Raw genomic sequence first — 27,702 nt, forward strand, 5'->3', positions numbered from 1 at the left:
CCATGTGGCAGTTTCTAGACTCCCAGCCTGAAGCTCATGCTAAAGGACGGCTGTGCGCAGGGAAATGGTAAATAGAATTTGATGGATGAGCCTGATAAATGTAAACATTGGCTGAAACCCTATGTTGCGCCTGTACTCAGGCCTCTCCTGGATGTTCATTAAGTTTAGGCAATGGTTTAGCTTTGATATAGCATCTTTTACACCAACATCTGTGGTATCATCAAAATGCAAACCTGCTAACCACTAGGAATCCCCACTGTCTTTGTAATGGAGTAATTAATAAACAGGTTTATTAACATTTGGTGGAAAATAAATCACTCCAAATTGCAGCAATGTGTCACTATCGTGAAATGTCAACACAGAGCTGTTTTGGGGTTTGCTCCCCTCACTACACTACTCCAGACTGAGAAACAGCAAGTTGTTCAAAATGCAACAGGTACTGTGATAGGTGGTTTCAACTACAAGTACTAATGGGCTGAATATTCTTGACTGCTTTCATTGAACTCAACACCTTTTTGAGATGCATTTACAATCTAGCTGAGCAGTAATTCTCCCTGGTATTCAGAGTAGTTAATGATTGTGTAGAAGCGACTCTTTGATCCCAGTACTGTAAATTAGGCTTCCCTTTTAGACCAATAAAATAAGCCAGCGGGGCGTATTTGTCACTTTGCTATTTGACAATCAAAGTGTTAGGTTACAGTGAATCACAAGTACTTGCTCTAATTACTGATAAAGCTCAGCAAAGCACATCCAGTAGTGGGTACAAAGGTCTTGGTGTCAGGATGAGTTTCTGAAAACATTTCACCATGTGGCAGTTTCTAGACTCCCAGCCTGAAGCTCATGCTAAAGGAGGGCTGTGCGCAGGGAAATGGTAGATAGAATTTGATGGATGATCCTGTTCACAGCCTGTGAGGGCAAGGAGTGCCGCAAAGGGAAATGGTCCAATCCATCAGGAGCTGTCATTTCATTCTGAAGCTGCAGCTCCCCTGAAAATGTAATCTTCCAAATGTGAAAAATAGAAAAGTGCTTGCATTTGTATTTCTCCCCCTGCCTGCCCCCTCTCCCTTTCAGGATGATCACAATATGTTTCACAGTATAATGAAGCACTTTTAAACTGTGGCCACTATAGTAATGGAGGAATTGCAGTAACCACTCCACACACAGCAAGATCTTACAAACGGCTATGTGAGGGTGACTAAATAATCTGTCGTTATCTTGGTTTCATGAATAAACATTTGGCCCAGAGAACTTCCTTGTTCTTCAAAATAGTAGCCATGTATCTTTGCTTAATGAGATAGTAGGAACTGCAGATGCTGGAGAATTTGAGATAACAACGTGTAGAGCTGGATGAACACAGCAGGCCAGGCAGCATCAGAGGAGCAGGAAGGCTGACGTTTCGGGCCTAGACCCTTCTTCAGAATGTTGCTTGGCCTGCTGTGTTCATCGAGCTCTACACCTTGTTATCTTTGCTTAATGTCTCATATGAGAGGTGGCCTTCTCAGACAATGTAGCATTCCCCTTGCTACTGCACTGGAAGTGTCAGATTCAAACATATACTCCAATTCCTTACTACCTGTGACAGCTCCATCCAGAAGGATAAAGAGCTGAGTTCAACTTCAGAGCAGTACCCCTGCACATCTGGCTGCGATCGGAAGGGGCTCCACAAAAGAAAATACATTGTATTTGAGCTCATTCATTGGCCCTTCCCCATCAATGTGAACACAAAACTCAAGCTGCAGTTAATCAGTGCCTGAATTTCCCCAGAAACAAGAACTGTCTTAATTATCTCAGCATGAATTCCGCTATTGTCAAGAATTGCATCTGATGACTTTCTTTTCAAACAGAATCTTAACAGTAATGATTCCAAGTAAAACCCTGATGATGGTTCAACCTGCGACAGAAAGCAGCTCTCAATATACTGGAAATTTTTGAAGAAATCAGATGAAAAATAAATGAGCAATTGTATAAGAGAATTGGTATAATGGGAAAGGCATGATCACAAATAACTGTGTTTCACAACTAAATTTTTCAGAAAAATGACACAATGCATATGTTTTGATTTGTAACCAATCAAAAGGACAATGCATCATTATTTATGACATATTTTGAGAATAATACATCAAGCTGTACAATCATGCTGAAACTGTGAACCATATCAATCTTTAATACTATACATCAGATTTCAACTAAGACTTCACCTGATAAAGAGGCAGTGCTTCAAAAGCCTGTGATTTCAAATAAACCTTTGATCTATAATCTGGTGTTTTTCATACATTCGTAGAATCATACAGCACAGAAACAGACCCTTTGGCCCAACTAGTCTATGCTGAGCATAATCCCAGACTAAACTAGTCCCACCTGCCTGTTCCTGCCCCATACCCATCCAAATATCTTTTAAACGTTGTAATTGTACCCATATCCACCACTGCATCAGGAAGTTTGTGCAACTTTAATCGAGACAAAAGCCTTGCATTTGTACAATCCCATCAGGACCTCAGGATATACCAAAGTGTTTTACACAGCAAATGAAGCGCAAAGTGGAATCGCTGTTGCTACTGTTGAACATTGTTAATACTGTGAGCTGCTAAAAAAAAGCAGTGAGAGGCCTAACCACTTCATCAAGAACTCCTCAGGATAGATATTTTTAATCAAATCTGTTTATACGTGTTAATACACACCTTTGTAGGAGGTGGGGCTTGAATCCAGGCAACAAGAGCCCGACAGTCCCTGAGGGTAGTGTCCTAGGCCCAACCATCTTCAGCTGCTTCATTAATGACCTTCCCTTCCCTCCATCATAAGGTCACAGTGGGATGTTCACCGATAAATGCACAACGTTCAGCAACATTCGCAACTCCTTTGAAGCAGTCCATGTTCAAATGCGACAAGATCTGAACAATATCCAGTCTTGAGTTAAAAAACAGCAAGTTACATTCACACCACACAAATGCCAGACACCATTATCAACAAGAGAAAATCTAACAATTGCCTCTGCACATTCAATTGTGTCACCATCCCTGAATCCCTCACTGCCAACATTCTAGGGGTTATCATTGACCAGAAAATGAATTGGACCAGCAATGTAAGTGCAGTGGCAAGAAAACTAGGACAGAGGCTAGGAATACAGCAGTGGATAACTCACGTCCGGACTCCCCAAACCTGTTCACTACCTACAAGGCACCAGTCAGGAATGTGGTAGAATATTCCCCACTTGCCTGGATGGGTATACTTCCAACGACACTTAAGAAGCTTGACACCATCCAGGACAAAGCAAACTGCTAAACTGCTGGACTGGTACCAGATCCACAAACATTCAATCTCTCCACCCCAGTACTCAGCTGCAGCAGTGTGTACCATCTGCAACATCCAGTGCAGAAATTCATCACGGCTCCTTAGAAAGCACCTTCCAAACCCACAACCATTTTCATCTAGAAGGACAAGGACAGCAGATACAATGGGAACACCACTACCTGCAAGTTCCCCTCCAAGCCACTCACCATCCTGATCTGGAAATATATCACCATTCTTTCAGTGATGCTGGCTCAAAATCCTGGAATTCCCTCCCTAATGACATAATGAAGTTACCTACACCAAATTGAGTGCATAGGTTCAAGAAGGTAGCTCACCACCACCTTCTCAAGATCAGTGAGGCGCAGGCAATAAACGTTGGCCCAGCCAGCGATGTCCGCATCCCATAAGTGAATTTAAAAAGCCACACATCAAAGATTCTGAAGGGCATCGCTTCAAGAAGGCATACCACATAATCATAATGATGTTTCAGAGGTACCAGCTACTATTCTAAGATGTTGTAAATTAAGGGTCCTGTAAAATCCCCAGGAAACCAATTAGGGAAGAGCAGAGGAGCTTTCCCCGGTATTCTGACCGATACTGATCTCTTAACCAGCATCACAGAGGAAATGATTATCTGATCGTTAACATATTTATTGCTTTTGTAGAAGCTTGCTCTACACAAATTGCCTGCTGCCTTTCCTGTATTACAAAACAGACAATGTTTCAAACCTACTACATCAGCTGTACATTGCTTTGGGACATCCTGGAATTGATACTTATGGCTGACTATGGGCCATCCTGCCCAAATCTTGATTCCAGGGGAGGTCAGATGCTCATGGTAATCAGACATACTTCAACACTGTCCGATTACGTCCTCTCTGCCTCTGACGCCACCATCTGAGTACAGAACAAGCTGACATTTGTTAAATCTAAAAGCCAATTAGCATGCACTACTCAAAAGGAATGGGGTGGAAGCTGGTTTGTGTTGTGAACTAGATGTAAAAAAAGGTCCAAACCAGACCAATTTAGCAATGGGACAGTCTGACTTCAATCCCTGCCAGCCTTGTTCCCATGGCTAAATCCATGGTAGCCATTTTTATGGTGGCCCATTCCTGTTGATAGGACTGTGTCCTTATGCCCATTAAAGACAGCTCACACAGAACATACAGTTAGGCCAAAGGATCTTCCTGAAATTGGATTGGGGAAACACATTCACAGGGACTGGGTGCAGTGCAGCCAGTTTCTGATTGGGATTGATCAGAATATTGTTTTTATCATATCCTTACACTCCAGCCTCAGTAGGCCAGAGTTTAACCAAAGACCATTACATGAAATCAGACTGGTGGGCCAAGGAGATTACACCCTGGGTCAGCAAAACTTGGAACTGGACTAGGACACACAGCACTACAGGTCCACAGTTTATCATGTCTGCAGAACAGAAACAAAGCTGCAAGAGGATGCCAGGTATAATGAGACATGCAGGATCATTGCATTATACAGAAGCACATGTAACCAATGAAGCAGACACAGGGGAAACACTCAATTCTTACACCTCACAGGGGAAGTGGTAGGATTATGGTTGTCCTGACAGTTTAAACTGCTTCAAAAGCACATCATCCTCAAAGTGCTATGAGTGAGACAGCTCTGAGTGTCACAGGTGGTGTTCAGGGAATTAAATTCTAAACACTGTCAGTCCAGCCTCCAATGGAAAACTGCAATAGGCACATTCTCCTACTCTAGTCATGAGAGTTTAAAATGCCAGACAATACTGAAGCTAGCCCAGTTCAGGTGTAACAATTCTCTGAGGTCTGTTTAATTGTGCTGAGTCACTGCTTTGGGAATGAAATTTTGGTGACCAACATCAACATTGTAATTTAATACCATATTATCCCTACAGTCCAGAGACTGAATGGATACTGGAACAACAGACTGGTAGGAACAGCTTAAAATGTAGACGGACCAGTACTCTGAAAGGAGACCCTTATCTGAAGTCCCCATAATCAAGCTTGTCCCTGCATGGATGCTGGTAGCAAGGCCTGAGTCAAAGCCCACATAGACTATATTTGGAAATATAAACTAAAAATGGGAGTTACACGCGAAGCACAAGTGGAACTGTGTGGTTGATCAAGAGCATATAACATTTTGGAGAAATTAGGTCTGATATTTTTGTGAGACTAGCTGACACCAAATGCCTTTGAGTTTAAAAACAAACTGCCCAGCTTTTGAATATCTCTCATTCCCCCAAGCGAGGAAGAAAGCCAACATTAAAAGACTCTGAAAAGAAGAATTTCTAATTCAAGCAAAAACCTAGATCATTGACTTCAAAAACAAAGGAGGAGAACACGCCCCCATCTACATCAACAGAACTGAGGTTGACAGGGTGGAGAGCATCAAGTTCCTCGGAATGACGATAACCGACAACCTGTCTTGAACTTCCCACATAGATACGATATTGAATTTGGCACAACAACGCCTCTTCTTCCTCAGGCGGCTCAGGAAATTTGGTATGTTCATAAGGACCTTCACCACCTTCTGCAGACGCATCATTGAAAGCATACTGTCTGTGTGCATAACAGCCTGGTATGGCAACTGCTCTGCCCAGGACTGTAAGAAACCACAGAATGTGGTGTGCACAACCCAGAACATCACAGAAACCAACCTTCCCTCCATGGATTCCATTTACACTGCTCATTGCTGCAGAATGGCTGCCAAAATCATCAAAGAACCACCACATCCCAGTAATGATCTCCTACAGCCTCTTCTGTCAGGCAGAAGATACAGAAGCTTGAACACACATACGAGCAGGTTCAGGATCAGCTTCTTCCCAGCTGTTATCAGACTGATGAATGGACTCTCTAACCTCAAATAATGCCGATCTTGCTAATGTCGATCTCGCCTAGCCCACGCCCTGCGCAATGTAACCTGTATGTCTCTAAGTTTTTCTTACAGCCTTTGATCTGTACATCCTTGCTGACTATGATCTGCCTGTGTTGCTCGTAAACAAAGCTTTTCACTGTACTCCAGTACACGTGACAATACATCAATCAATCAAGGCTTAGCCGACTGGCTACCAAAACGAGGATCGCTGTGGTCAACACAAGGTCATATTATTACCAAAAACAGAAAGAACTATAAGAAAGTCACTTCATCCCACTTCTTGTGATTTGGACTTTGAATCTACAGAATTTTTTCCTTTTTGCCTATAGGTTTCCATGACACCTCTGTAGATTCTCAATTGTGTCTGTCTTATTTATGAATAAATGTTTGCAGTTTGGATTTAAAAGGAAGTTTACATTTACGCTTGCATATTTTAAAAAATTTATTCACAGGATGAGGGTATTGCTGGCTAGGCCAGCATTTATTGCTCATCCCTAATTGCCCAGAAGGCAGTTGGAAGTCATCCACATTGCAATTGGTCAGGCGTCACATGTAGGCCAGACCAGGTAAAGATGGCAGATTCTTCCCTTCAAGGACATTAGTGTACCAAATGGGTTTTTCCAACAATGGATTCATGGTCATCATTAGACTCTTAGTTCCAGATTTTTATTTAAATTCAAATTCCACCATCTGCCGTGGCAGGATTCAACCCCAGGTTCCCGGTCCCTGGATTAACAGTCCAGCAATAATATTACTAGGCCACCACTTTCCGCATAATTATTAGTAATTAATAATTTGTTTCACCACTTGTTAAAGGATAAGTTTGTTTATAATAAATAAGTTTTTGTTTTCTTATTTATTGACGAGACCTGGTGTGAGCTTTTTTTTTTATCTTAGGTAGTGGTCACAGTCAGTAAATTAAATTAAATTATTAGAGTGACTGACACCTTGCCAGCTGCTAGCAGTGGGTACCTGCTGATTCCTTGCAGCCTTGACTCTTCCTTCAAAAGGACACACAATAGGTTCAGTTGGCAATGACACTGCTGTCAAGATATGTTTTGGAAGTTGGTCCTTTGTCAGTATGCCCAGTGTTGAACAGTATCTTATTGCACATTCTGCTCCATGACCGACACCTCTGTATCTCTGTACATTGGGGCTTGCTGGATGCTGGAGGCCCCTATTCCTCTCCATTGCTCCAGCCAGCCTCAGAATAGCTGATCCCCATGACCAGAGACAGTCTCAATCGCTAAGATGTCAAGAAGCCAAATTACCCCTGCATCTTTATCATAACTCAGAATGAGCCCAACTTCAAGACACAATCAGTGCTCTCAATCCTCCAGCTCTGCTTATATCATGAAATGCTGTGTATGGGCTTTTCCTTAGTGATTCCTTTTATACAAAATAGTTAAACAGTCCTTTGGTCGTACAGTGCAGAACTTGAATACTGCTGAAGGGATAGATGTATTGCAGAAGCTTTTCACCTTATACTCATCAGGACAAACAAAAAATGCCAAATTTCAACAATGCAACAAATTACACTGTAGGAGAAAAATATGTTGAAGGGTTCGCAAGTAAACTCTGGTTGAATGAGGTGTTCCCATGAAGAAAGTAGTGTATTACTAAAGGCTCACAAAGGACATACGTAATTGAAAAATGGTACAAGGCCTGAATTATTTTTTGTTACAGAGAACACCCCACTTTGTATAAATGTAAGTCTACTTGTGCAAGTGAACCACATTTAGCTTAACTGACTTATCTTAAATTGCTTCATAGTGTAGCTATTAGTGCAATCTGGACTGTTCAGCAAATACTGCTCAATTGCAAAATCACATCTAACTGCAGAGATGTTTTATTTTGGCTTTGTAAGTGTGGGCTGGTTGAGCACAGTCAGTACTCTGCTCATTACAAACAACACCCTATCAACTTGCTAATCAATTACTGTACTTCTCTCCTGTGGTATAAAATTGTTATAATTGTTTGAAATTTGTCATTTTTGCTTTTGACCTGTTGAGTGCAAGGCAAAGGATTTAGTGTCTGGCGTTGGGCTGCTGAAGTACGAATACAGTGTGAAGTCCAGCACTTCTGACAAACTGGCATATTTGTGTCAAAACACCTCTCAAGTGCCTGTTTAATTAGCCTAATCACCTGCCTACCATGTCAAGAAAAATTGATCAGAGAAGGCAACATGTCAGTCAAGTGGCACCACACCCTCTTGAAAGAAAGTGCGACCTCAGAACCCACCTCTCTCCATAACAAAATACATCCTGAGATTTCCACTAATGGCTACTTCCAAAATAGAAGATAGTTACTGTTAATGCAGGAGAAACCTTCATGCGCCCAGAGAATAGTCAAAATGATTAGTTCAGGAGAATAACATAGAGGCATTTAAGGGGTAACTTGATAATTATATTGGAATGGAAGGAGAAATATGAGGAAGTGGTGGAGTCATTATGGGCCAAATGGCCTGTCTCTGTTGCAAAATTCTATACAGTTGCATATAATTCTACAATACAGGTTCACGCACATACACTCAACACACCATCACTTTGTATCTCTCACCTCACACACTTACACATACTCATATATGACAGCAGGTCAGTGAACCTTTTTCCAAACAATCTAATTTTGCGTGTAGCCAGCCATCAATGATGTTTTTTTAAAAATTCCCTGCGGCGATTTCCCATTGTAAGGTGAGTTGAGGAAATAAAACACCGGTGTTCATTAGTAAAGAAACCAGGCACTTACCAGCATCAAGAAGAATTACTACTTGCATTTATATGGCATGAAACATCCCAAGGTGTTTCATGAAAGCAATTATAAAACACAATCTGACACTATGGAGCATAAGCAGCTAAAAGATCAGATAATCAAAAGCATGGTCAAAGGGTGAGATTTTATAGAGAGATCAAGTGGTGAGGTAGGCAGGCCAAGGAGTCTAAGAAGGGAATTCCAGAGCTTAGCTAGAGCCCAGGCAACTATGTGGCCACCAATGGTAGAATGATTAAAATCAAGGTTGGTTCAAGAAGCCAGAATTGGATCGGATCAGATATTTCAGAGTTCGTAGGCGCTGGGAGAGGTTGCATTGAACGGGAGTGGCAAGGGCATGCAGGGATTTAAAATGAGGACGGAAATTTTAAAGTTGGACCATTGTCTAACCGGCAGCTAGTGTAGGTCAGCAAACACAGAAATGATAGATAAACAGGACCATAGGAGTAAAGCTATAATTGCAGTCAGATTCCTGGGAATGTTGCTGTGTGCTTTATCCAAAAAATGAAAAAAATTTTACCTCAGTCATTATTACCATTTTCAACACCATTATCCTATTCATCATTTATCAACAACTAATTTGCTAATTAGGACACTAAGGACATAAATATAGTCGTCCTGTTCAATCTCAGATTGTGGCCTGGGAAGGACTGTAGGAGAAAATTATGGCTTATCCTTGATTGAGTAACAGACAGGCATTGTTATAATATGTGAGAGTGGAGGAGTTGAAAGAGTTGGCGAAGTCTATTATGTCTTCAGGTGAAGTCTCTATGGACAAAGGAAAGAGAAGAGGATCAAACCCTGGGAACACTCACACATTGGAATCCAAATTGTGAAGGAGGTAGTTGAGAGGCAATAGCATTGGCAGACCATGCACTCAAGAACATGATAGGGAGGGTTGGGAGCAAAAAAATGCTTCCAATTGAAATGGATGATTTTAAATGTCACAAAAAAGATTTGAGGGAAGTGGGCAGTGAGCAGTTGTAAATTTAGGTACAGCTGACTGGAAATATAAGATACATCACGTGTTTCAACTTAACTGTAACAAAATAAACACAGATTATTCATAGGAAGTGCTTTAACTGTATTCATATTAAGAAATTAAATATTGACATATGCAGAATTCCAGATTCGTGACCTATTTGTTACAAACGCAAGTTCTTTTTGGTTTGAATCTCTTTCTTGCTCGTTCGCTTTACATTGTCAAAACCAAAATCATCCAATAAAAACCATTGACAGACCACCGGTGTTACTATGACAACACCATTTTGGTCACGTGCACTAGGTTTGGCAGAGAACACCTTACATACAATACAGATAAAAGTACTTCACATTTTGACATTTACTGAACAATCAAACATCTGATGCCCTTCAGTAACAAAGAAGCAATGATCAAAATCCTTGCACTGTGCTGTTCTGTCAGCATTTTACCAACAATTGGTCAAAAAGGTTAAAGTTCACACATTCGCATTCTCACACACACACACACACACACACACACACACACACACACACAAAACTTCCTTTCATAGAGTTGAGTTGAAATGAATATTAGTAGAAATGTATATCAGGTGTCTAATCTGAAACTGCCTGACCCACACCATCATTACAAGCTAGAGTTACCAGTTCTGCGTCTCTAACATCTGAGTCTTAAAGAGCAGCTTTTTACACTAAGTACCCATAGTTGTGACAATAGTTACTTCAACAAGCTCATGCTAGAGCACACAGAGATCACTCCACGGAGGAAATATAGCATATTCACTGCACTCCTCTCCATATACTGATATTTCTGCTCTCCAATATACTAACAACAAAGGATTCCAATAATACCATCAATCTCTAAGCTTCAAATATAAAAGAATGATGTTGTCTGTGGATTAAATGGAGATAGTGAGCCAAGTAAAGACACCAGGGCACTACAATTAAGAATACAACAACCAGCCTATTCCAAGATACTTCACATAAGAGTAATCAAGCAAACACTGTCACTGGGCCAGAATGGGGCTACAGATTAGGTGGGAAAAAGCTCGTTCAAACAGCTAAGTTTTGACTAAAGTCATGAACAAATGGGTAATGAAATCTCATTCTAGTTCAAGACAAGCAACTCTCCTTATTCTTCCTCTTCCTTCCTTTTCTCCCCAACACCTTTTGTCCTCCTGGTCTAACTCAGCCTACAGCAGAGTGTTTTACCTGATTCGGCAAAGCTTAGGCTATCCCTTGTAATATAAGAAACTCACAGAATCCCTACAGTGTGGAAACAGGCCATTCGGCCCAACAAGTCCACACCACCCCTCCAAAAAGCATCTCACCCTGACTCATTCCCCTACCCCTGCATTTCCCCATGTCTAACCCAAACATCCCTGGACACTACGGGCAATTTAGCATGGCCAATCCACCTAGCCTGCACATCTTTGGACTTTGGGAAGAAACTGGAGCACCCGGAAGAAACCCACGCAGACATGGAGAGAATGTGCGAACTCCACACAGACAGTTGCCCGAGAGTGGAATTGAACCTGGGTCCCTGGTGCTGTGAGGCAGCAGTGCTGACCACTGAGCCACTGTGCTACCCCATAGAAACTGAACATGGATAACGTGGTATTAAAGAATCAAAAAAAATTTATAACAAACATTATGTAGAAATATTATAGTCTTCAGACAGCCAAATTTCTGAGCTAATAAGCTTTTAAGTTACGCAGAGCAGCATCTGCAGCTTCTACTAGAGTTTCATGATTCAAGTGATCTGATGAAGGACGAAGTTTACAATATCAGATCACATAATATCATAAACAAAAACTGAGGAAGGGTCACCGGACCCAAAACGTTAACTGTTTTTTCCTTCACAAATGTTGCCAGACCTGCTGAGCTTTTCCAGCAACTTAGTTTTTGTTCCTGATTTGCAGCATCCACAGTTCTTTCAGTTTTACTTAGTATCATGAGTTTGTCTTTTGAAGGCATATTAATAAGTGATTGTACAGAACGTGATTAACGTTGAAAAATACATAGTTTGTCAAAGCTTTTTGTCCTGCACTTATCAGGACAATTCACAAGAAAATCAATTTAAAACTAATATTTATAAGGCATGAGAGAAGATTTCACATTGTTGGTAAATGGATTCTGATTGGTAGAGGTGTAGCCATGGAACATTCACCAATAATGATGATTGACAGCTAAGTGCCAAGCTTTGTTTAACTTTTGAAACCAGGCAGGTTGCCTCTGATGACCAGGGCATTGCACAGACAAGTGAGCCAAAAAATATATGGCACCTGGTTTGTTGAGTTGAAACAGTTGCAGTGTGTGCAGGTTCTTTCTACCTGCAAAGAAAGGGTCCTGTGTATTAATGTATGTAAATTTCAGTACATGTAAATGTGCGAAATTGCAACAAAAACAAAGTTATTGGAAAGGTTTAACAGGTCTGGCAGCGCCTTTGAAGAAAAAAATCAGAGTTAATGTTTCGGATCCGGTGACCCTTCCTCAGAACTGATGGTGGCAGGGAAAACGTCAAGTTATATGCAGAAAATAGGGAAGGGATAGGGTAGGGAGTAAACGACAGGATACAGCCTAAGGAGAGAGAAGAACAAATGGACAGACAAAGGAGTTGATAACGGTCAGGCTGAATAGTTGTTAATGGGGACTATTAGTGACTAACAACAGGTGGTGTGTAATGGCAAGCTATATGATAACAAGGTGTAGAGCTGGATGAACACAGCAGGCCAAGCACCATCAGAGGAGCAGGAAGGCTGACGTTTCGGGCCTAGACCCTTCTTCAGAAATGGGGGAGGGGAAGCGGGTTCTGAAATAAATAGGGAGAGAGGGGGAGGCGGAAAGAAGATGGATAGAGGAGAAGATAGGTGGAGAGGAGACAGACCGGTCAAAGAGACGGGGATGGAGCCAGTAAAGGTGAGTGTAGGTGGAGAGGTAGGGAGGAGATAGGTCAGTCCAGGGAGGACGGACAGGTCAAGGGGGGCGGGATGAGGTTAGTAGGTAGGAGATGGGGGTGGGGCTTGAGGTGGGAGGAGGGGATAGGTGGTTAGGGAGGCAGGGACGAGCTGGGCTGGTTTTGGGATGCAGTAGGGGGAGGGGAGATTTTGAAGCTGGTGAAGGCCTCCCCACCCACACTCACCTTTACTGGCTCCATCTCTGCCTCTTTGACCGGTTTGTCTCCTCTCCACCTATCTTCTCCTCTATCCATCTTCTATCCGCCTCCCCCTCGCTCCCCATTTATTTCAGAACCCCCTTCCCCTCCCCCATTTCTGAAGAAGGGTCTAGGCCCGAAACGTCAGCCTTCCTGCTCCTCTGATGCTGCTTGGCCTGCTGTGTTCATCCAGCTCTACACCTTGTTATCTCAGATTCTCCAGCATCTGCAGTTCCTACTATCTCTATATGATAACAAGGCCTGATGAGTGGGGGTTGGGGGCTGGGACATGGGAGAGTTTAGGTCCTAAAATTATTGAACTCAATATTGAGTCCAGAGGGCTGCAAGGTTCCCAAGCGGAAAATGAGGTGTTGTTCTTCAGGTTTGCGTTTAAATTCGCTGGAATACTACAGCAAGCCAGAGACAGAGATGTTTGCCAGGGAACAGGGTGGTATCTTAAAGTGGCAGGCAACTGGTAGTTCAGGGTCAGTTTTGCGAGCAGAACATAGATGTTCTGCGAAGTAGTCACCCAGTCTACGCTTTGTTTCCCCAATGCAGAGGAGACCACATTGTGAGCAATGAATGCAGTGGACTAAATTCTGGGAAGTGCAGGTGATGTGTTGCTTCACACGGAAGTTATGTTTGGGCCCTTGGATACTGAGGAGGGAGGAGGTAAATGGGCAGGTGTTCACCTTTGCTGGTTATAGGGGAATGTGCTGAAGGGCTGTGGGGGGTCTCCTCACCACCCATACACTCTGCAGTCCCTCTCCCTACCATCCTTTGCAGGGCTATAGTCCCCTATTACAGATTCTCTCTCCCCCATGGCAACCTCAAATTCCAAGCCCTTGATCTCATTCTCCAGTTCCTCAGCCTATGGTCCTTCTCTCCCTTCCTTGTTGGCCTTGATCCCCAGTCTCTCTCGTTCTCCTGGCTGGCAGCCAGACCCAGCCTGATCAAGCAACTCCTCACCATTCTCTTCCATTCTATTTACAGGGACAATTTTTTCTGATTGTTTGCCCCTGTATATTTTGAGTGCTGTTGTCATGGTCAGATTTATCTATGACAAGGTAGTTCTGGAAAAGGGTCATTGTACTTAAAACATTAACTCTGCACTCTCTCCACAGATGCTGCCAGACCTGTTGAGTTTCTCCAGCAATTTCTGTTTTTGTTTCAGATTTCCAACATCTGCAGTTCTTTGCTTTATTTTAGTGCATCTATGACAGGTAGATTTGTGAGTACACGGTCAAATAGGCTTTTCACTCTTATTAGCCCCTCACTTCCTGCTGCAGACCCAGTCTAGCAGCTAGGACTTCAGGACTCAACCTGCTTGGTCAGCAGTGGTACTACTAAGCCACTATTTGTAATGGGCACTGAAATCCATAACATGTTCATAGCAGTTGGTTACAACATATTGGTTTCTTGGAGGCCTTCTGGGGCATGGGTAGTGTCCCTGCCTCTGACCCTGAAGCTCCACATTTAGGCCTTGATGACCAAGCAAGATATGTTCATAACCTAGCTGAACAGGTTGCGTATTAATGTGTAAATCATTCCAATACACACCAATGTTAAACAGTAAGAGTGGGCAGGATTCCTGGTCAGCAAAGACATGGAAAGAAAATTGGATTTTCTACCATTACAGTCCATAGCTTCAGACTATAACATAAATGTAAACCGTTTGTTGCCAACAGCAATTCAGTCTTCCTCACTGAACTGAAACACACTACTACTGGCTCGCAAGACCATTTCTGAGGACACTTAACAATCAACCACAATGTGCAGATCTTCAGATAGCCATGGGCCAGACTGAGTAAGATAGAATCATGAGCCAACTTCCTTCGATGAAAGATATCAGTGAATCAGTTGGGGGTTTAAAACAATCCAGTGGTTTGAACCATTATTACTTCTATTCCATTTATTTAATAATCTAATTTTAAATTCTGACAGCTGCTATAATGACATTTGAACTTGTGCCTCTCAAGAAAATTAGTCTGGGCTTCCAGAGTGATAGACCCAAATTGCTGCCACAGCATGTATAAGCTGGCATGCAGAAATAAATATGTGTATGCAGATAAGCATACACATATGCACACATACAGCACACACATTATACAGTGTCTATACAGCATTTCAATTCCTAGAAACATCTCAACATGGTTCAAAGGAGGGTTATAATACAAAATATTACATTTAGTAACATAAGAATCATGTGAAGCCTCAACAAAGTAGACACAGAAACTATGGTTCCCCTAGGTGACAGGTCTATAACCAGGGGACACAGATTTATGGTGATTGATAGTAGTAGTAGAGGGGACATAAGGAACAAAACCTTTTCACCCAGAGTGTGTTAAATGTTCAGATGTTGCTGTCCAATTTGGTGGCAGGAGCAGAAACTCTTAACAAAACAAAAGGAATCTGTATCTGCACCTAAAACACTGTACCCTGCAAGACTATGGATCAAGTGCTGGAAGGAGGGACTATAATGGGCAGATAGTTTTTCCTCCTCAGCCAGCGAAAACATGATGGGCTAAAGGGCCTCTATCTGTACTATAACTTTTTTAAATTATTTAACCTGTTATTCTAATCAACATATTTAGAGATGTTATTACACGCCTCTGGAGCACATGGGACTTGAACCCAGGCCTCAAGTTCCGAGGCAGGGACACTTCCTGTAACTTTTCTATGGCTCTAAGAAAATTGAGGTCAAGTGATTAACAGGTTGGTTTTAAGGAGTGTCCTAATGGGGCAAAGAGGCAAAGGTTTAGGAAGAGAATTACACATCTTGGGCGGAATTGGATTTTAATCAGAGTATTTAAAGAAAGAAAGTCTTCCTCTGTGTAGAGAGTGTACTGACTTTACACTGAGCTCCATATTAATGATTTGCATGACTAAATCAAATGTAATATTACCAAGTTTGTTGACAATACAAAGCTGGGAGGAATTGAGAGTGGTGAGGAGGATGTAAAGAGGCCTCAAAATGATTTACATAGGTTGAGTGAGTGGGAAACTACATGGCAGATGGGGTATTACATAGATAAGTTTGAAGTTATCCACTTTGGTAGGAAAAACAGAATGGTCATAGACTGGGAAATGTTGATGTACAAAGACACCTGGGTGTCCTTAAAAACCAGTCACTGAAAACAAACATGCAGATGCAGCAAGCAGTTAGGAAGGAAAATGGCATGTTTGCCTTCATTGCATGAAGGTTTGAGTACAGGAGCAAAAAAGATCTAACTATATATACAGGGCCTTGATACCACACTTGGACTATTGTGTGCAGTTTTGATCTCCTTACCTAAGGAAAGGATATACTTGCCATAGAGGGGAGTATAGTGAAGATTCACCAGACTGATTCTTTTGATGGCAGAATTGTCATATGAGGAGAGATTGGATTGACTAAGAATGAGAGGTGATTTCATTAAAAAGTATAAAATTTCGACAAGGGTGGAGAAACTGAATGTAGGGATGATGTTTCCCCTGTGTGGAGAGTAGCGGGGGGGAGTCTAGGAAAAGGGTCATAGTTTTAGGATACACATAGGCCATTTAGGACTGTGATAATTTCTTTTCTCAGAAGGTAGTACATCTGTGGAAGTCCTTACCACAGAGGACCATCAAGGCTGGGTGATTAGGCACATTCAAGGCTAAGATTGACAAATTTTGAATCAGTAAGAGAATCAGGGTTCTGGGGTAAAAGCAGGAAAGTGCAGTTCAGGGTTATCAGATCAGACATGTTTACATTAAATGGTGGGGCAAACTCAATAGGCTGAACGGCCTACTTCTGCTCCTACATCTTATGGTCTGTGGTGGCCAAGACTCCAAATATACTTAAGAAAGAAATGGATAGATTCCTAGAAACTAAAGGCATTAAGCGGTATGGAGAAAGAAGTAGACGATCACCTATGATTTTATTGAATGATGGAGCTGGTTTAGCGACTTCTGCTACAATTTTCAATGTTTCTACACCAGGTCAGCAGCTCTCCCAACACCCGGTCCCAGCTGGTCACCCTTTATATAGACATTAATTAATCCATTAACAGCCATCACGTATTTCAACTTTTAACCTTAATTATTCGTTATATTAAAGACTCTGCTTAACCTGACATCAATATAGATCAACAAGCACAAGGGGTGAATGGGACTTGTTGCAATTAAGATACAGTTTTAGATTAATTCATGTTTACGGGGGGTAGAATATGAGAGAGCAACTGGGATGCACTGCAATTGTCGAGTAACAAGGCATGGATAAGGGTTTCAGCAGCAATGAGCTGAAAGGGGGTGAAGTACAGGCAAAAACACATGTGCAAATAAGAAAAAGTACTTCCCCCAGCACTCTACTAATAACACAACAGCCTCAATTTGAAGTGATTGTTCAAACCCTATGTAGCCAGAGCCGCTTTTATTCAGCATAGTGTTAATTATTGATTACCTGTAGGAGGGAGTCAGTTCTCTCTTCTCAACTGCTGCAGCTCCTGTAATGTGTGGGCCAGATGCCTGACACAAACAAAACCAAATAATAAACAGAGCCAACACAGTGGCAGCGCCTGAATGGAGCAGCCTCCTTTACCTGTGATGTTAGTGACAATGGCAGTGGTTGGAGCCTCTCAGCTGTGGCACTTCATTCTCCAGTTAACACGTCAGTGAAAACAATCAAATCCGCCTGACAGAAGAGATTCTGCAGAGATAGAAATTACATTACCTCCTTACAATTCTGCATATTTCTGTTAACTGAAAGCTTTCAGTTGCAAATTTCCATTAAATTAACACCCTCTCCCAGCCAGCATGGTTTATGATATTTACAGACTTAATATAAATTTCTTTCTGCATCGTGTTCCTAGGAGTCTGTGTGTTCTGCCAGAATACAGCCCACTGGAAGAATGAAACGGCCTGTGAAGACAGTCCTTTTAAAGGAAGCACGCAGGCAATTTAGTGTACAACATGATCCCACAAACAATAAAACCAGATAATATGCTTTTCTTCCTCGTGAATAAAACAAAGATCTGTTGATGCAAGAAATCTGAAACAGAAAAAGAAATGGCTGGCAAAACTCAGCAGGTCTGGAAGCATCTGTGGGGAGAAAGCAGAGTTAACGTTTTGAGTCCCGTGAGTTAACTCCGCTTCCACCCCACAGATGCTGCCAGATCTGCTGAGTTTCTCAAACAATTTCTCACTTGAGACATTAGGTAAGAGCTAGGTTTTGGCCAGGACACGTGGGAGAGCTTGATCTCTTGGACCTTCTTCACAGGCGGTCAGCCAATTTCTTTACACCCAAGAGGGCAAAGGGGACCTTTGTTAAAGGTTCCATCACAAGATGGGCCTCCCTGGCAAAGCAGCAGTCTCCCAATATTGCACTGAAATGCCAGCCTGCATTCTGCTCTCAAGTTTTGTGGAATGGGACTTGCATACAGAACCATTCAACACCTTTCATATGTTAGGAGCCAAAAATGCAGAATTTCTGGTCTTGCCCCTACTGTATTCGATTGAAGGAAATTTTCAACCCTGGCTGATCTATTGTGTGATTGAATTGAATTAAACTTCTTAGGTGAGATAAGGACATTTTTCTCTGTGAAAGGTGCTATAGAAATTGTTGTTGTACAGTGTGCTATTTTGATTTGGATCAAAGCAACTTAAAGAATAGAAAAAAGCCACTTAGCCGAATACACTAATACCAGATCCCTAAAAGAGCAATTCCATTAGCTCCATTTGGCCGCTACTTCCCACATGAAATGCAAATGATCGCCGCACAATTCTGTTGGAGACAATGTCCCATCTCCACACTGAGGATGTGCTCTATCGTGTTGTGTGATACTATTACCATGCCATTTTGGACAGACTTTGAATAGATCTAGCAAGTCAAGACCGGGCATGCATGAGGCACTGTGGGCCATCGGCAGCAACAGAATCATACTCCAACACAATCTACAACCTCATGGCTTAACATAACCACCCCTCTCTACCATTACCATCGAGCCAAGGAATCAATCCTGGTTCAATGAAGAATGCAGGAGGCCATGACAACAGTAGCACTAGGCATACCTAAAAATGAGTTGGTTAGCACACAGGAAGCAGAGTGGCAAGCAGTGACAAGTGGGGTGCCGCAGGGTTTCATGCTGGGACCCCAGCTGTTTGCAATATACATTAACGATTTGACAAAGAAATTGAATGCCATATCTCCAAATTTGCAAATGAGACTAAACTGGATAGTAGTGTGTGCTGTGAGGAGGATGCTAAGAGGCTACAGGGTGACTTGGACAGAGTGGCTGAGTAGGCAAATACTTAGCAAATGCAATACAATGTGGATAAATGTGACATTATCCACTTTGGTCGCAAAAACAGGAAGGCAGATTATTATCTGAATGGTGGCAGTTTAGGAAAAGGTGAGATGTAATGAGATCTGGGTGTCATGGTAGAACAGTCGCTGAAGGTTGGCATGCAAGTGCAGCAGGTGGTGAGGAAAGCTAATGGCATGCTGGCCTTCATAGCGAGAGGATTTGAGTATCGGAGTAAAGATGACTTGCTGCAGTTATACAGGGCCTTGATGAGGCCACACCTTGAGCATTGTGTGCACTTTTGGTCTCCTAGTCTGAGGAAGGATATTATTGCTATTGAGAGAGTCCAGCAAAAGTTCACCAGACTGATTTCCGGGATGGTAGGACTGACATATGAGGAAAGACTGGATTGACTGGGCTTGTACTCACTGGAATTCAGAAGAATGAAGGGGAATCTCATAGAAACAAATCCTGAAGGGACTGGACAGGCTGGATGCAGGAAGAATGTTCCCAATGTTGGGGATGTCTGGGATGAGGAAGAATTTCTTCACTCAGAGTTGTGAATCTGTGGAATTCTCTCCCATGGGAAGCTGTTGGGGCCAGTTCATTAGATATATTCAAGAGGGAGTGGACATGGCCCATGCGGCTAAAGGGATAAAGGGGTACGGAGAGAAAGCAGGAATGGGATACTGAGATTGCATGATCAGCCATGATCATATTGAATTTTGGTGCAGGCTCAAAGGACCAAATGGACTTCTCCTACACCTATTTTCTATGTTTCTATGGTGTGTCAACCTGGTGAAGCTACAACACAGGACTACTTTCATGCCAAACAGCATAAACAACAAGTGATAGATAAAGCCAAACAATCTTACAACCAACAAGTCAGACCCAAGGTCTGTATTACTGCCAAATCTACTCATGAAAAATGGTAGACGATTAAACAACTCAAGGAGGAGGAAGAAGGCTCCACAGGTATGTCCATCTTCAAAGATGGGGGAGCCCCGCACAACAGTGCAAAACATAAGGCTGAAGCATTTGCAACAATCTTCAGCCAGAAATGCCGAGTCAATGATCCATCTTGGCCTCCTCCAGAGGTCTCAGCGTCACAGATGCCAGTCTTCAGCCAATTCGATTCACTCCACATGATATACCAAGAAATGGCTGGAGGGACAGAATACTGCAAGCAATGTGGGCCCTGATAATATTCTGGCAATAGCACTGAATGCATGTATTCCAGAGCTTGCCATGCCCCTAGCCAAGCTGTTCCAGTATGACAACATACAACACAACTATCCAACCATGTAAACTTTGCCCAGCTAAGTCCTATCTGCATGAATCAAGATAAATTGAACCTGGCCATTTACTGCACCATCAGTGTCCTCTTGATCAACATAAAACAATGGAACACGTAATCAACAGGGCTTTCAGGCATCAAAGGAGTAGGTTCATGATAGTGTAGTGGCCAGTGGGCATTAAAGAACAGAAGATTTAATTGGTCAGTTCATGACAGCACACATAACTTAGGAGTGAGATCAAAGCCTTTTGGGGGAAATGTTCACCAGGTGGGCACAGAACAGGTGTAGGTGGGGGCTGGGCACAGAGCAGGTGAAGGTGAGTATGGGCACAGAGCATGTGCAGGCGAGGGATGGGCACGGAGCAGGTGCAGATGGGGGATGATGCATCCCAAAATCAGGTCAAGGAATACATGTGCAGTGAAGAAAAGAAGATCTGGGGAGTAGATGGTCAAAGGGTAGAGGTTGAGCTGGAGCTCCCTATTTACCTGATCCCAGTAATTATCCTGAATTTATTAGTGCAGGTGTATCAAAGAAGAGTCTGAAGAAGTTGGTTTTGTCCTTGTTATCCTTGTGAAGGTTGGGGTGAGTTACTTTCTTGAACTGCTGCAGTCTGCTTGATATAGGTGCACCCGCAATGCCATTAGGGAAGGAGCAACAGTGAAGAAACTGTGGTATAGTTCCAAGTCAGGATTATGAGTGGCTTGGTGAGGAACTTGCAGGCAGTGCCACCTCCTTTGTCCTTGTAGATGTAGTGGTGCTCTCTTTGGAATGCGCTAAGGAGCCTTGGTGATTTTCTGCAGTGCATATTGTAAACGGTACCCACTGCTGCTACTTTGTGTTGGTTGTAGCGGGAGTGGATGTGTGTGGATGTGGTGCCAATCAAATGGGCTGCTTTGGCTTGGATGGTGTTCCCCAATCCAAAGTCTAGACCAATCTAAAAGCTATTAATATTTTTCTTCATTTCTGATGCTAGGTCATTGACCTGAAACATTAATTTTGCTGGTCACCACAAATGCTGCCTGATCTACAGAACATTTCCAGCTTTCATGTTCTTATTGGAGATTGGCAGCATCTGCAGTATTTTGATTCTGCACTAATAAATTCAGGATAATTACTGGGATCAGGTAAATAGGGAGCTCCAGCTCAACCTCTACCCTTTGACCATCTACTCCCCAGATCTTCTTTTCTTCACTGCACATGTATTCCTTGACCTGATCTTGGGATGCATCATCCCCCATCTGCACCTGCTCCGTGCCCATCCCTCGCCTGCACATGCTCTGTGCCCATACTCACCTTCACCTGCTCTGTGCCCAGCCCCCACCTACACCTGTTCTGTGCCCATTATCCACCCACAGCTGCTCTGTACTCACACCCCATCTGCACTTGCTCAATGCCCATGCCCTCCTGCATGCACCTGCTCCGTGCCAACCCCCATCGATCTGCTCCCTGCCCACCTCCCAATGACCTTGTTCCCTGCTCATTCCCCAAAGACCCTGCTTCCTGCACATTCCCCAATGATCCTGTTCCCTGCCCATCCCCCTCCATGAACCTGCTCCCTGCCCATCCCCCGACTGAACCTGCTCCCTGCCCATCCTCCGACCCAGCACTCCATTCACTCCCTACAAATTCTACAACTCTATCTGCTCCATGACCATTCCCCAGCCACAACTCTTCCCTGTCCATCCCCAACACCCTACTCTGTGCTGATCTATATACCTTAATAATTGCAATGTAACCACATTCTTATAACTTGAGGTTTATCTGTGTCTACATACATATCCGTTTTCACCACTCCTCCAGGCTTCAATCCATCAGTTCCATTTCTCTTTTTACCCCTATTTACCTCTATTTTATACTTATTCTCACTTTATCCTTTGAAATGTCTCTCTTTGATCAACTTGCCTCCTTTAATTTCTCCCCTCTTCAGTACTCTGACTTTTCAAATATGCAGTCTCTCCCATCTAGAAGGACAAGAGCAGCAGTTGGGAACCCCACCCTGCCAGGCCCCTCCAAGCCACTTATCATCCTGACTTGAACAAATCTAACTTCCTTCATAGTCACTGGATGAAATTCCTGGACTCTCTTCCTCACAGCATTGGGGGTGCCCTACACCCCAAGCACTGCAGTGGTTTGAAAGTCATCTCACCAGGTCCTTCTCCAGGGCAATTAGAGATGGACAATATATTCTTATCTGTGATAGCAACACCCATATCTCATGAATGAATACAATAAAAATCTATTCAGTACTCCTGCACATTCCTACATCGCACCCTTGGTTGGTAACCTTCTTCTTCTTGCACTTTCTCATCCTTTGAGCCCCTTACCTTGTTCTATACCTCACATTACTCACTAAAAATCCACATTCCCTACGACACATCCAAGAAACATAAAAATGTTCTCACCAAGATATCTTTTGTCCTTACATAAAAGCAAAATACTGTGGATGCTGGAAAATGCTGAAGAAGCTCAGCAAGTATGGTAGCCTCCGTGGAGAGAGACTCAGAGTTCTTCAGAATACTGACCTCCTGAGTTTCTCCAGCATATCCTATTTTTAATATCTTCTCTGCTTTCTTCTCTCAGCCCTTGGCACCAAATTACCTCTCTAGGCCATTGTTTAACTACAGTTTCACTTCCACTTTTGATGCCCTAGTTCCCATTGAAATCTCTAATTCCTTCACCAGCCTCCCCAGCTCACCCCTCATCTCCATTATCTTAAGTCACGGGGACAGCTGACTTGAGAGGATATAGCAGTCAGCAAGATTAGCCAAACCTGGCTGGAGGACATAAAAACTCTCAGATCCTGCTCCCATTTGTCAAAATCCATTACCTCAAATGTAAAGATAATCCCCAGCTGTCTTTAATTCACCCTATCATCTCAATGCCCCTCTCCTTTGTCACCTCTACCCTCATCTCCAACACGTCCAGGAGCTCATCAAATTCTTTGTTACTAACTTTGAGCTGTCTCTGCTACTTACCTCCTTCCTAATAGGTTCCCCCTCATCCAAGTTCTGAACTTGCATCTTTCTTCAGCATTTCCCCCACCTTGCCTCTTGAGTTCATCTTGTCCATGAAGCCCATCTCTAGCTCTGTCAACCTACTCATAAAACATCCCAAACATAACTCTTCTCAATGTCAAGAAAGCTTAATCCAGTTTTCCCTCTTGGGCACCATTTTAGCAGATATTGTAAACAATTCTCTCTTCAAGTGTTGTCCCTCTCACCTTTAAATTGACTGTCATCACACTTCTGCTCAAACCAACTCTTGACCCATTTGTTCTAGCAAATTACCAGTCTAATCCAACCTCAGGTGCAACTCTTCAGAGTCTTTGAACGTGATGTTGCTGCCCAAATCCATGCCCATCTTTCTGGGAGCTGTATGTCGGAATGGCTCTACTGATTACCATTCTGATGTAGATCACAACAGGAACTTTAACTTAAGGATGCAGAAACATCTCAAAATGGAGAGAAAAGTTTAAAGAAAAGAATAAGTTGGTTCATGAATTTTCAATTCAAGAGGCATGGATTGGGTTATGTCTTGATGTTGCACTCTTGATGGCAGAACCCCAGTCCATTCACACAGAATTTTGGTCTCTACGAGGGTCGAGTGCTCGCTGGATGGGGCCCACTGCATCCTGAGGCAGGCAGTTTCAGGTTAGAAGGCCCACCTTCATATATTGAGATCCTGACAGTTATATTCATGGTTGTTAGGCTCCCTCAACTCCCATCCCACCCACTCCCATTATCCCTCCATGCCACCATGTCCCTTTATAACGTCATCCCCTGATCCAGCCCCATTTCTCCCTCAAACTCCATTACACTCACATCACCTGTGTCCTTGCAGCATGTTTAATTATCCATCCTACAATTCTGATTTGGATCACAAGACTTCCAGAACACATTACATTTGAACAGACAACAATAAGTTGAACATGATTAAATTGACCTGTCTACTCCTGATTTCATAGAATCCCTACAGCATGAAAACAGGCCATTTGGCCCATCGAGTTCACACCAACTCTACATAGATCATCCCCCTCAGGTTCACCCTTGGGTCCCTGTAGCCCCGCATTTCCTGGTACTACGTTCAATTTAGTATAGACAATCCACCTAACTTGCAGGTTTGGAATGGGGAGGAAACCGGAGCACCCAGAGGAAACCCACGCAGACACGGGAAGAATTTGCAAACTCCACACAGACAGTTGCCAGAGGGTGGAATCAAACCCAGATCCATGGCACTGTGAAGCAGCAGTGCTAACCGCTGAGCCACCATGGTAGCCCACAGATATGGACATGGAAATTGAATTGTGTGTTAAAGTTTTGAGATTTTACTTGTCTGAAAATTTTAATTCTTTATGAAATGGGCTTTAAATTTGGTTTGAACTCTTGCAGTGAAAGTTTCCTGTCTATTGCAATTGAAAATTTTCCAAGAAATAAACTTGGGCCAGTTTTAATCTTGATGTCAAGAAACCCGAAGCAAAAATCTGCAATTAATTGCCACTCTTAAACCCACTTGATAGAGTGTGATTACAAGAGCAATGACAGTAGGTGTCAGCCATGACTCAATGGGCATAACTTTCATTTCAAAGTCAGAAGGCTATATGTTCAAATCCCACTCCAAAAACTTAAGTGCACAAACGTTCTAATGAGAACGGTATTAAGGGAATGCTGCACGTTCACAGATGCTATCCCTCAGATGAGATTTTAAACCAAAACTCCTCATTTGCCCATTCAGGTCAGCAAAGTTTTGCTGACATTATATGAAGGACTACAGCTGAGTGCTCAGTAGTGAGCCAGTCAACTTTCATGCCTCATCAATATTGGTAAAATAGTTTATCTGGTTATTATCATATTGTCGCTGTGATTCCCACATAACAGACGTGTTTACACTTCACAAGTACTTGATTGGATATTACGCTCAATAGGATATCTGATATTGTGAAATGTTTTATGCAAATCAAGTTCCTTCTTTACGGAACTTGCTTTTAATGCCAAAACAAACGATGGCAATGAACTAAATTTAAACTTACTTCAGCCCTTGTAAAGCACAGAACGAAAGGCATGCAATATATTTTCAAGTCTGAATTGTGGATTCACTGCACTACTTACATCGCAAGCACAGTCAAGTGTCAACAATGCATGCCCCTCAATTAGGATTTAACACCATCACTGACAGGATTAAAACATTCTGAGTACAATTCTGATATTGTTGCAACTGCTTGGAGCTCTGAGGAACACCAAATTCCACTGTATTTTTTCTGCAAAGTCTGCACAGAACTGCTTTGGACCTTTGAACTTACTTATAAATAATTTATGAATAAATTATATTTTTCCAATTAAAAAATCTGAACAACATGCATTTATCTAGTACATTTAAGGAAGTATATTGCCCTAACATTGTTCACAGGAGACTAACCAGACACATCTTGACATTCAGCAACATATGCAGAAAATAGTAAAATTGAGTAAAATGCTGGTGAAGGAAATAGCGGAATTTAAGGAATCTAAAAGAAGGACAAGTAGAGATTTTTTTGAGGGCGAATGGAGGGATTATTCCAGAACTAAGAACTTCAATGGCTGACAGAAGGACAACCAGTGGTAAGTATAGCAGCAAGTCTGGAATGCACAAAAGGTCAAAACTGCCAAAATACAAAGGTCCCAGAGGATTGGAAAAGATTGGAAAAGACTGCAGAGAAGAGGAGGCTTCCCAGGGGAACTGAACTCAAGAATTGGAATTTACATGTATTGCTGTGCTGGAGCTGTCAAAGAAACCTTTGTGAGTTACTACAGTGCATCTTGCAAATAGCACACTGTGCTGCTACTGTGCCTTGGGGGGGATAAAAGGAGTAAGTGTCAAAGTTGGTGCTTGGGGTGCAAATCAAACAAGTTGTTTTGCCTTGGATGGTTGTTGGAGCTGCACCCATCAGGTAAGTGGAGGGTTTCCATCACCATCCTGACTTTTGTCTTGTACATGGTGGACAGACTTTTGGAAGTCAGGTGAGTTAATTGCTGTATGATTCCTAGCCTCTTACCCACTCTTATCCAATTCAAGTCTGTCAACCCCCCAAGATGTTGATAGTCAGGGATTCAGCAATGGTAATGCCAATCAATGTCAAGGGGAAAATGGGGAGATTCTCTCATTGAAGATGGTCTTTGCCTTATACTTTTGTGGCATAAATGTTACTCACCACTTATCAGTCCAAGCCTTCATATTGTACAGTTCTTGCAGCATTAGACACAGAATACAGCATTATTTAAGGCGTCATAAATAATGCTGAACATTGGTGATTGTACAATGAATATCCCCACATCTGATCCGATGAAGGAAGGAAGGTCATTGATGAGGCAGCTGAAAATGGTTAGGCCTAGACATTATAATAAAGAATTCCTGCAGAGATGCCCTAGAATTGAGGTGATTGACCTCTAACAGCCACAAACATCTTCCTCTGTGCTAGGTATGACTTGAACCAGTGCAGAGTTTTTACTCTGATTCCCGTTGACTCCAATCTTTCTACAGCTCCTTGATGCCACAGAGTCAAACGCAGCCTTGATATCAAGGGCAGTTGCTCTCAAATCATCTCTGGGTTCAGTTGTTTTGTCCATGTTTGGACCACAGCTGTAGTGAGGAACTGAGTGGCCCTGGGGGAACCCAAACTGGGTGAACAGTGAGCAGGTTATAGCTTATCAAAAGTTGTTTCTTAGCACGGTCAACAACCTCTTCCATCACAATACTGACAATTAAGAGTAAATTGACAGGGTGGTAATTGTTCAGATTGGATTTGTCCTGCTTTTTTAGACAGGACATATCTGGGTAATTTTCCACATTGACAGATAGATGTTATTGTTGTAGCTGTACTGGATCAGGCTGGCTGGAAACACAGCATGTTTTGCAGCATTAGTCTTTAGTATTATTGCTGGAATTTTGTTAGAGCCCATAGCCTTTGCAGTTACCAGTGCCTTCAGCAGTTTCTTGTGAGATCATGTGAAGTGAATTGAATTGGCTGAAGATTGGTGATCCTGGAGATTTACAGAGGATGTCAAGTCAGAGGATCCACTTGGCAATTCTGGCTGGAGAGGGTTGC

The 27,702-nt window shown here is 42.6% G+C and overlaps 1 protein-coding gene across 4 annotated transcripts in view; it reads right to left on the reverse strand.

Annotated features, from left to right (window-relative positions):
- Positions 1-27,473, reverse strand: part of camkk1a (calcium/calmodulin-dependent protein kinase kinase 1, alpha a) — a 145,561-nt gene extending 118,088 nt beyond the window's left edge. For 3 of the 4 annotated variants that reach the window (XM_048612776.1, XM_048612773.1, XM_048612777.1), the window contains exons 1-2: positions 26,809-27,473; positions 17,625-17,732 (exon numbers count right to left, since the gene is read on the reverse strand). The gene's annotated coding sequence lies outside the window, so the exon portion shown is untranslated. Of the gene's footprint in view, positions 1-2,678; positions 2,753-17,624; positions 17,733-26,808 lie in introns of those variants that run through there. The other variant, XM_048612774.1, reaches the window with a different exon arrangement.
- Between the last annotated feature and the right edge of the window lie 229 nt (positions 27,474-27,702).

Source organism: Rhincodon typus, chromosome 26 (genome assembly GCF_021869965.1).
Source record: "Rhincodon typus isolate 14 chromosome 26, sRhiTyp1.1, whole genome shotgun sequence".
Lineage (NCBI taxonomy): Eukaryota > Metazoa > Chordata > Chondrichthyes > Orectolobiformes > Rhincodontidae > Rhincodon > Rhincodon typus.